Source organism: Carya illinoinensis, chromosome 8 (assembly GCF_018687715.1).
Source record: "Carya illinoinensis cultivar Pawnee chromosome 8, C.illinoinensisPawnee_v1, whole genome shotgun sequence".
Lineage (NCBI taxonomy): Eukaryota > Viridiplantae > Streptophyta > Magnoliopsida > Fagales > Juglandaceae > Carya > Carya illinoinensis.
Window position 1 is genome coordinate 33,725,750 of NC_056759.1, and position 10,440 is coordinate 33,736,189.

General features: G+C 35.7%; 1 pseudogene; it reads left to right on the forward strand.

The window, feature by feature from the left end:
- Positions 1–1,780: 1,780 nt before the first annotated feature.
- LOC122274645 lies at positions 1,781–9,930 on the forward strand (annotated as a pseudogene).
- Positions 9,931–10,440: the final 510 nt, after the last annotated feature.

The following is a 10,440-nucleotide window of genomic DNA, read 5'->3' on the forward strand; positions in this document are numbered from 1 at the left end:
ATAGTAATTAATAATATAATTTTTTCTTAAAATTATTGTTTTTCAATTTTTTTTATATCAATCTAATTATCTAACATAATATAGCTTTGTTTACAAAAAGTATTTTTTGAACAACATGGACATAATATAGCCTTGTTTACTAATGAAAGTTTCAAAAAAAAAAATTAATAAAGCCTTGTTAATTATTTGTGAATAAAATATGGATTTGATAGGTCAATAGTGACTCTTTAACCTTGAAAATTTCTTTTGAGTTATTGTAACTCAAAGTCTAAACTAAAGGTTTTTGGAGGTCATTTGTACAAAATTTATCTACATTTTAGATTTAACTGACATTTGACTAGTTAAATGCCAGTGTTGTAAGCAACTTTGATTGGATACCATGTCGGGCAACCGAATTGGGAGATTAGATTACATATGTAGACTATACTTGTTCTTGAAAACAATCATTTTCATATCATCTAATTATTATAATTTTTTTAAATTTTTGCACAAAATAAAATACACAATTCAACATTTTTAAATTTTTAAACAAAAATAATATTAAAAAAATATTTTAACAATATATTATTTAACTTTCAATTTTCATATTAACTTATCTCATTTTATCGCGAAAACAAGCGAAAAAATGCAAACATGGGAAGGACGCGTGCTGCCAAGTATAAAAATGTAGTTCGTCAGAAATTTTGATGAAGATGGAAATGGTAAACTTGAAAGGAGTACAAGGAACTTAGAGCACTCTCATTAGATTATCTATATTCAAAATAAATTGTACTTTATAATTATTAGACAGAAAATTCACTTATAATGGATTAGCCAATAGTAAATTTTGTAGCTTTTAACTATTGTAATTGTAAAGAGAATACCAAATTTGATATCTACTATTTACAGACTAAATACTTATTTTTTTATAACACTCTCTCTTCTCTCTATCTACATCCACAAACTTCTATCAGTTTCTTTAAATTAAATAGTAAAATATGATAAAATAAAATAAATTCATAATTAATAATTAAAATATGATAAAATAAAATAAAATAATAATTATTAATTAAATATTTTTTAAATTATTAATTGCTCATTACTATATAATAAATAAATAGATAATTCAATGTAGAGATTTGGTGTGAATAGTTAAAGTCAAATTCATCTTATATTATTTTATTATTATATAATAAAAAATAGTTATTCTAATGTAAAAACTTATGTAAATTAAATAGTCAAAATCTAAATTCATCTTATATTCATCAAAACTATCATTTACATATGCATAATCTATTAACTTAGAATTTCAATCTCTTCTTCTTATATTTTTGGGTATCTTTTTTTATTTGTATATATATATATATTGTTTTTTGTGTTTCTTTTAGTTTTAATAAAATACTTGGTAGTCACGTAGAGTCTTAGAGAAAATGAATAATTCTAATTTATACTTATCATTTCCACGTACCATATTATATATATATAATTTTTTTTTCATTTATTCTATAATAAATACGTAGTGTATAAATAATAAATAGAAAAATTTAATTCGTTTAATAAAAATAAAAAATAATATTAAAATATATAAAATACGTTTGGGTGAGCCTAACGAAGATTGAAGAAGTTTCGATGAGGAAGATGAAGAATAATCTACCCAAGGACCTGATTGTAAAAAGAGTAATGCTATATACAGTCATTTTTGCGCACTCCCTGCGTACTCCACTGATATGATTGGCTGGATTAATTTTTTTTTAATACACAACCAATCATATCACTGGAGTGCACAAAAGAGTCCGCAAAAATGACTGCACATAAAATTTTCCTTGTAGAAATACTCTTACGATTGCCTGTATAGTCTTTGGTACGATTTAGGTGCGTATCCAAACAATGGTTTTCTCTAATTTCGGATCCCCGATTTGCTAAAGCGCACTTCAAGCGAAAAGCCGATGACAACCAAAGACTCCTTTTATCGACCCCTTTGTGGCTTTCATCCCTAGAAATTGGAGTTCTTCTATATGCAAGCAGACCGTGGACGAAAATGCGGACCATCGATCACGTGGCAAGTAAATAAAATTTAAAAAAAAAAAAAAAGGTGGGGTGGGGGGGGGGGGGAAATGAAATATACGAAGAAGAAGAGAGGAATCTGCCATTTTCATCTCTCCCCTGTCTCCCCACCATGGCGTCGCTCCTCCTTCACAGGCACAGGTAGCTTCTCCCCTCTGGCTCCTCCTTGACTGAGTGCTTAGCATTTTTTCCATTTTCATCTCCGCTGCAGATTGACGGATCTCCTCCGCCATTTTCATTTCTGCTCGCCAACTCCTCTCTCACTTTCTCTATCTGCAGCTGCTTGTTTGGATTGATATATTCTTGAAGCACTACACAGCTTTCTCTGTCCAGCTTCAAACTTTACATTAGAGTCCATAAGAATCTCGGCAAGCCTTGCACCCAGCACACGCGATGAAGAGGAAGGAATTGGTTCTGTTTCTCCATTCCCATTCCCAGATCTGGGTTGAATGTGGTCTCCCCAAGCTTTTTTTTTTTTGGCATTTTGCACCCCATTTTGCATGCCATTTTCACGTTCCTCAATTCCTCCGCGACCCACATCTCTCTCTCAGATCTTGAAGGTCGCCTGCGCTGCACTCCTCCGCCACCCACGTGAACTCTGTCATCAGATTTTTGGAAGAGAAGCTCCCTAGTCGTTGGCATCGTCTATGGTAAGTGGTTATGTTTCCCCCATTTTCATGGAAGCCCATGTTTTTTTTTTTTTTTTTATCTCTTTCCTGGAAAGTTCAAAGATTCTCCCTTTCCAATTGATAATACTAAAGCTAGCAACAGCTTGTTACACTAATTGTGCATAAATCCAACTTTTTCTAAGACATAGTTTGTTTGATTATTTAACTTCAAAGCAAAACTTGCTTTGATTGTGTTTCCAACACTAACAAAAGCAATACAGTAACTAGTATAAGGTGATCTCCATCCCGTACCATGTTGTCCACTGCCCATTTGTTAGAAGAAATATTCACTTCAAATTTTCAGATATGTATGCTCAATACTTTGGTCTCTGTTGTGTAATCTATGGATGGGTCATTAATTTTTTGCAATTAGCATATGAACTTGTAGTCTGATTTTACATGATAATGTTCAGTCTGTTGAATTTTTTACATGAAATCTCAAGCTTGAGCAGTGAAAAAACTTATTGTGGTGGGTCTGGGTCCAACAACTTTACATGAAATCTTGCAGCTTTTGTTTATTGATTCTGTATTGAGTGCTGGAGATTTTGGGGGCAAATGGAAGGGTTGTGAAGCTCAAGCTTGAGCAATGAAAAAATATAGCTTCGCGGGATGGTCATATGCATATGCTTTACAAAAAACTAATGGTGATACAGGGGTTTCGTGGGATGGTCTTATGCGTCTTGTTGGTTGCTACTTTACAAAGCATCTTTAATTATCAAATAATCCAAAAAACCAAGGTGGTAGTGAGTTCAAAACTGCATATAGCTCAACACTGACTATTGTTCTTTGAAAATAGAGAAAAAAGAAAAAAAAGAACTTTCTCATGTACCGATATAGCCCAAAAATAGTTAATGTTCTTCTCAACTAGCTATTGTAATTGCATTTGAATATTATAAGGTTGGTGCTCTGCAATAGGCATATCAATCCACTCCACAAGTAGTAATTTGGACTTTGGAGTCACTATTTGGTAGCCCCCGACTTTCAATAAATTGATTATATACGCTTTTAGTTTTTTGAAAGAGTTAAATATGCTCATACAGCCAAAAGTAAAGAGAAAGAGGACCAACAAAAATAAAAGATAAATATGCTACAGTGATATGTTGGGTCAGTGCAATGACTTTTTAGCTTACAAGTTCTTTGCAGTAATTGAATATTTGGTTGTTTATTTATATCCAGGATGGTGCAGTTATACTCAAACGAAGCTGGCAAAGGTCTATCGGGAGCTACTCAAATGATTAGTATGGGGATGCACGCATGGAGCTGCTTTTTCGATTTTTCACATTTGATCAAAAGACAACTTTCATTTTATTCTATTGTAAACCATATGTTCCCAGTAGTGTAATGAGGAAATGTTGATGTTTACAAGTTTGTCGTCTTTTTTGTGCCTTGTCACGGGGATAATACCTTGCTTGATGTTTCTTGTTCTGATGTTTAAATAATCTTGCCTCCAGGCGCACAGTCCCATTGTAAATATGGTTCCAAAATTAACACAACATAGATGAGCATTCTCAATGCTAACTTGAAATTTAAGTAGAGGTTCTAACATATATACAACATTCCAAATAGTCTCCTACATACAATGTATAAGTTTCAAAATACAGGTTCTAGAATACAAATTACAATGCATCAAGTACAGGTTCCAACAAAAGTCAAATAGACAACAACATTTGGAATAGCCCCAACATACAATGGACAAAGTTCTCCGACAGTATGCCTTCATTTCAATCGTATCAAATACAATGAAATTAAAATGGTAATAACCCAATACACACGAAGTAGTATGTGTTCACGCCAAATGTCTTGTTGCTGCCTTTCAATATCAACTTGTTTGTTGCGGACTCCCAACTCCCTCTTCACAATTTTTTCTTCTCTTTTTTAAGCTCTTACTCCTCACTTAACAATGCAGCTTCCATCTTTACAATTCTTTCTCACAGTCTTGTTTTGGAGGTGGTAAAACTGGTCTTTCCAAATTCCACCAAGTATAGGCACATTAAAAAATACACAAAACTAAAGGAAGAAGAAGAAAAAGATAAAGGAAAAAGATAAACAATCACTATCTCGTAACTAGAAGACATTGTACTTTGCAGCACAGGTTACTTCAAGCAAAAATGCTTGGCCAATCAAGTTACTTCAAGAAGACAATGGTGTTACTTCAAGAAAATGTGAGCATATAGACTCCCATTGTGCTTCAAAGCCTGGAAAAAAAGAAATCAACCTTCTAGGATATTAACTTATCAAAAGCATGGCTCAGAAGAAAATAACTTATCAGAAGCAATAAGAACAAGGAAATGATTACACATTGCCCAAAATCTTTAATAATGTACACATACAAAGAAAAAATAATGTAGATAAATCTACTGTATCCTACTGCAAGTGATACATCAGATGGATAATACTTCAAAGTAAGAGACCTGGTACTCTCCGGTCCCCAAACTGCATACGGAATATTTCTTTCATGCCAAATAAGTGCCTGTTCGTTGCCAAACTCATTGAACTTCTCATGTTCATAGACATATAACCACATATCCTAATCAAACAAGAAATAAAATATACGTACGGGAAGAAGAAGAATACAAAAATAGGATCGTGCATCCCCATTTACTCCCCATGGTTTGGTCCGAAAGACCTTGCTTTGGTAATGAACACGACATAAACAAGAAAATAAAATACATGAATGGGAAATATTTGGTCTATGCACACAATGAAAAACAGTATAAAGCAATAGCAGCCAAGAATAAATTCGGGCAACTGCGTTATACGTAAGTGGCAAAATCTAAAGATGGTAATGGATGGTTAGGGTTTTAAGGAGTCTACTATGTTGGCATATCAAATTAAATTCCACTTACTTACTTTTGGTCGATACTGTAATTTATCTACTCTACTTTTTATCAGGTAGATAACGATGCAATTATCAAAACTCAAACATGTAAAAGAAACAAAAAAAAAAAGACCATAATTTCCAAATCGCCACACAACCTAGCCGCAAAAAAATACCTTAATAATCAGCCACACCAGGGGCTCGGCCTTGTGAAAGAGATTGGAGATGAGTTGGGAAGGCTCGGTTTTGGGAGAGAAGAATTTGGAAGTGAAGTGCCAAAAGACAGCCATCCTTATGATATCCATAATCATCTGAGGGAACCCAACCTGTTGTTGTTGTTGTTGTTGTCTACCTTTTGCCCTTGAACTTGCCCCTCCGTCTCCTAGGGCAGCGCCATCTCTTTCTCTCTGATTCTCTACCCTGCAATGCTCCCAACTTTCCCTTCAACTCTTTTCGCACAAACCTGAGAAAGATTGATGAAATCGAATAGGAAAAGATATCTATAAGGAAAATAGATAATAGATCAAATAACCAGAAGCAGGAGAGAGAGACCCATTAAGCTCGATTTAGGATTTTTCAACCTCCTCATATCTACACCGAGAAGTCTAGGAAGAACAGATGCAATCAAAATTAAGAAAAAATCAGCAGATGTGGGATTTCCTCTTTGAGCATCAGCTTCAGCGAGAGTGAGTGTGGGGGGTGATTGATGGAGCTGCCATTTTCAATTTGAGGAGTTTCGAGCATCACAATGGGAAGAATTGAAAAAGATGGAAAATGCATGGTTGAACAAGAAAGAGGAAAGTGCTTCCCGCTCCAGACAAAACGTGCCGTTTCATTTAATCCACGTCAGAATGGTGCGCAATTCGGTCCACATCATGCCTGCAAGAAGACTTTTCCTAGAAATTGATGCACCCTTTTTAAGACGGTTCATCGGTGAGACAAGTCGTTTGTCCATTCAAACAACAGATTGGTGAATTGAAGATCTTTGGTTCTTGCAATGGTCTGGTTTGCGTGGGCATCTATGAAAATAGGAATTTCTATATTTGGAATCCATCGACTGCCGAGCACAGGAAATTGCCAGACCCAGGAACTTCACCCCACAGCGAGACATATAACCATGGGTTTGGGTATGATGCATCCACAGATGACTATAAGCTTCTTGTGGCCACTGCCTCGTATGCTGTTTACCAAACACACTTAGAGGTTTTCTCTCTGAAAAGAAACTCCTGGAAAAGAATTCAGGGCCTCGCCCATCAGGTATCCTTTTCAATGGTGCTTTGCATTAGCACGTTGAAAGTTCTGTGCCGGATGGCGGTTCAACAATCCTTGCGTTTGATTTAACTGGGGAGAAGTTTTATGAGGTGCCAACGCCGCCAAGGGATGAATCCGAACTTTTCCATTCTTTGAGGAATATTGGAGGACGTCTTTGTTTTATTTCCGATACGCATACACGTTGTATTCTGGGGAATGATGGAATATGGAGTGCAGGAATCATTGGCACCGGTGTTTACAGTTGCGTCTCTCCGTGATTTCAATTTGCAACATGGTGATCTAATCCCACAATGCCTTTCAAAATGTGGTCAGCTCTTGTCAATAGTTCAGGAAACAGAGTTAATAAAGTCTAATAGTAAAGGTGAGATTCTTGAAGGTCTTGTGGTTCGAGAAGAAATACTATATGGGTGTACAGCTGTTTTTGTTGAGAGTTTACTTTCACCGAATGATTACGACGCCGATGATGGGGAAACACATTCTCAGTGATGAAGACCGATGATAGTTAGTGCACTCAGATGCTGGTGTGTTTCGATTTTCCCATCTCTTGGCTCTTCAACCTTCATCCTCTGGCTACCAGATGAGTTTTAGATTGGATCATATTTTCCCCCTCTATTTATGACTTGTTTTGTTGCTTACCCGCTTCAAATGAAATGCAACTTTTTTATGTTTCTCAAAGCCTTGCACTGAATATTTCCGTCTTGTTCTGCCTAATCTAATATGAATATGTCCCAACAATCGAGTCTTTGGTTGGAGTCCAATATCTTATATGCATTAATTGGCACAATTCTTGTTCAAATAGAATGTAATGGCCCAAAAGAGTGATGGCAAGTGGGTTTAGGATTTAGGATCAAGCAATTCTTGCCTGGCAAAAACTGAACTTCCTACATACATCCCATCTGAGGGGGAGCACCATGAAATGCATACTTAGGGTGTCACCATAGACAGGATCCAGTTCTTGTTTGATTTAGGCCCATTATTTCACTGCAGGATCTGGCCCATTAAATTTGGTGTCCCTTGATCAGGAATCCACCATCCATGTTCATCATTTGAGGATTCAAATGACAATAGGTTTTGATTTTATGTAGCTTACCAAGTTCAAGACACCAGCCCAAACCTAGCTGTCGGTATTAGAAATGATGGTTACTCCAATTGGGGTCAGAGCCACTGGGTCAACACAGGATTGATTCCTTAGCTACAACCCCTCATTCACCCTTTTTCTGTAGCGTGTTCTCGCAACGATGGGATTCACCCGCAATAAGATCTATGGACGGCTTCAATTAGGTGTTTCTAAAAACCTTGTAAACTTTACAAAACAGAAAGAATCGTTAATACATGGAGATGTTGAAAATATGGGCATTGCATCCATGCGTAGTTGCTGTCTACCTTCCATATGGGACAGGGAAGTTACAGAATAATCTCAATCCACCACCTCAAGAAAAGCTTTAAATTAACCACTGATGAATAAAAAAAATTACTAAAAAGTGTTGGGATTACTTTAGAAAATTTGGCCCTGAAAATCTGGTGTTCAATTATAGTATAATGGGTGAGAAGAATTCTATTATCTGATAAAAAAAGAAAGAATAATTCTATTATCAAGCCAGTGTGTAAATCACACCTAATAAAGTGCTTTGATGGTATAATTTGATTTGATAAATAAATTTTAAAATTTGAATGTTACAAATCAAATTTTACGATTTAAGTGATGTAAATAATATGTTCTATAGATCGACTTGAGAATAGAATAACCTTATCGTGCTGAATAGTAACGAGGACTATCTTGTATCCTTTTGTCATCAACCCCCATGAACTACATTTATACTCGGCATATTTTGTGTACTGTTGTTACAGTAGCCCAAAGAAGGCACAGATGTGTTCACTCTCAAGAAGACTATCCTATCTACCTTCGTGTGATCCACAAGAGTCGCAAGTGAGAGTCTGAGACCACGTCCTTCCATTTTGCCTGGAGGTATCAGCAGTCCGGTTACTGGATTTCTATTCTGAAGTTGTTTGAGCGTGGGAAATATGTACTGTTTCAGTGGGCCTTCAACGCACATCTTTTCTTTCACACCCTGCACTTTTTCAAGATATAATAGTACAAGAGAAGTAGGTAGCCTGCAAAGTAAAATAGCGTCCGAAAACATAAAAAAAATAAAGATTAAAATCATATATTTCCTCTACTTTATTATATGTCTTTTTAATTTTTTTAACAAGTGCACATTGTAGCTCCACATCAAGGAGCGAAGTGAATGGTGTAAATTAGGGGACATGGTAGTATTTCTCTTTACATTATTGGCGTGTTCCCAGCCAAACCCTACTGTGTAGAGTGCCAGACTTTCCTGTCAAAGAACTTGCATTCCCTTTGATTTTAAAGGTAAGCATCTATGATGTTTTGCCGCCTAATTGGGATAATTAGATATGTATGCTGGCTACAATTCTCCTAGAGGATATTAAAGATCCTATCTAATGCCTTTGTCCTAGATATGGTGCTCAGTTTTGAAAGATGGTTTGTGTATTACGCCATTACATAGGCCACCATTGTTGTAAAGATTGCATAGTTTTTGGTGCATAGGCCAATGGGGCAAACCCAAGTGAGAGTAACGCATATTAAGCTCCAAAATTACAGACTCTGGATTTGAGGTTGCAGTCTTGCAGAAGAACCAGTCACCCGAACCCAGCTGATTAAGGAGAGATTGAAGTCCCAAACGAAACTTTGACCAGGAAAAATGAAGAAAAACTTTTACAGTGCCTGCAGAGGGACTCTGAAAAGTTTCACATGGATCACGCACGACCTAAGGCAATCCAATCAGAAAGTGTTGCTTAACATTAGTCCCACAGGCTGCAGCTGCAGCAGTGTGGACGGACTGTTCGTGATTCATGTGGTGTGAGCTTCTTTGTTCAGATTAGGAACAGACAAAAGGATTGCCCTCGCACCGTCCCATCCCTGAGCTTCATGTACATGTGCGAAGGGAGGGGTGAGATAGATGTGATTGCAAGAGATTTTTCTTGGGTGTTGGGGAATTTTTACTTTCTTCGTATTGGATTCGATTCCCTTATTATTGAAGAAAACTGAACTTTCATATTGTCTTGATGCTGCAAAATGCTGTGCACACAGAGAAGCTTTTACCCAAACCTTGGTAAACTCGCACTGCAAAGTTTTATTTTTTTTTCCCCTCTTTTAGCTTTTCAGATCTTTTCAAATCCTGCTTTCTCGGATTAAGTTGAAAATTGTCTACCATCTTAGTAAATTATGGGCCGTTTAAATGGATTCAAATATAAGATGAGATAATTGTAGTTAAAAGTGAAAGCAAATTCATATAAAATTCACATTGTGATAGACTCATTTTAATGGAAAAGTCTAGTTGCAAGCATATTTGTGTACTAATATGTGAACTAATTTATTGTGATTAGTCAAAAAGTAAATTTTATTAAAAACAGTGCTAATTTAACTTTTAAGTATGAAAGAATCAGTATTGGTACTTAGATTAATACGCGACTTTATTTGTATATAGCAAAACTCCATTTTAATATGTCTATCTTTGTACAAAAGAGGTATTTATCAAGAGGAAAGCAGTCGAGAAAATTCATTTTTTTAAGATAAACCCATTTTATATGTTTATCATTTAATTCTGACTTTGTGCA